The following is a 390-nucleotide window of genomic DNA, read 5'->3' as shown; positions in this document are numbered from 1 at the left end:
CTCTGTTGTGCTGATCTAAGATAACCTGGCTCCGAAAGCCTGGTGTGGAGAAGTTGATGGAGAAGCTATGATGTGAGTTTGGACCAGACACGGGATTTAGTCAGTGGAGAGCTGTGGCTTCTTGTCCCAGTTGAGGAAGAGGCATGCATTCACTCCAGGCATGGAGCCAAGGCAGAAGGAACACTGTCTCAGAGTGTCTTTACCTAGTCCAGGGACATCTCAAGGAAGCCAACCGTTAAAATTCCTGTGTTTGGTGAGAGGCCCCTGCAAGCATCAAGCAGGCCCTGTGTACCATGACTGCAGTTGGAGAAGCAGAGATGGTTAATAGAATGAGGCTTGGTGCCTGTGGACCTTCTGCTGAGTGATCAAAAGGGGAATTTGATTCAATAC

General features: G+C 49.5%; 1 pseudogene; it reads left to right on the top strand.

The window, feature by feature from the left end:
• Nucleotides 1-390, top strand: part of LOC104979986 — a 17,167-nt pseudogene that overhangs the window by 5,749 nt on the left and 11,028 nt on the right.

Source organism: Bison bison, unplaced genomic scaffold (genome assembly GCF_000754665.1).
Source record: "Bison bison bison isolate TAMUID 2011002044 unplaced genomic scaffold, Bison_UMD1.0 scf7180017864492, whole genome shotgun sequence".
Lineage (NCBI taxonomy): Eukaryota > Metazoa > Chordata > Mammalia > Artiodactyla > Bovidae > Bison > Bison bison.
The sequence above is the reverse complement of the archived record's forward strand: the minus strand, read 5'-3'. Positions and strand labels throughout refer to the sequence as shown.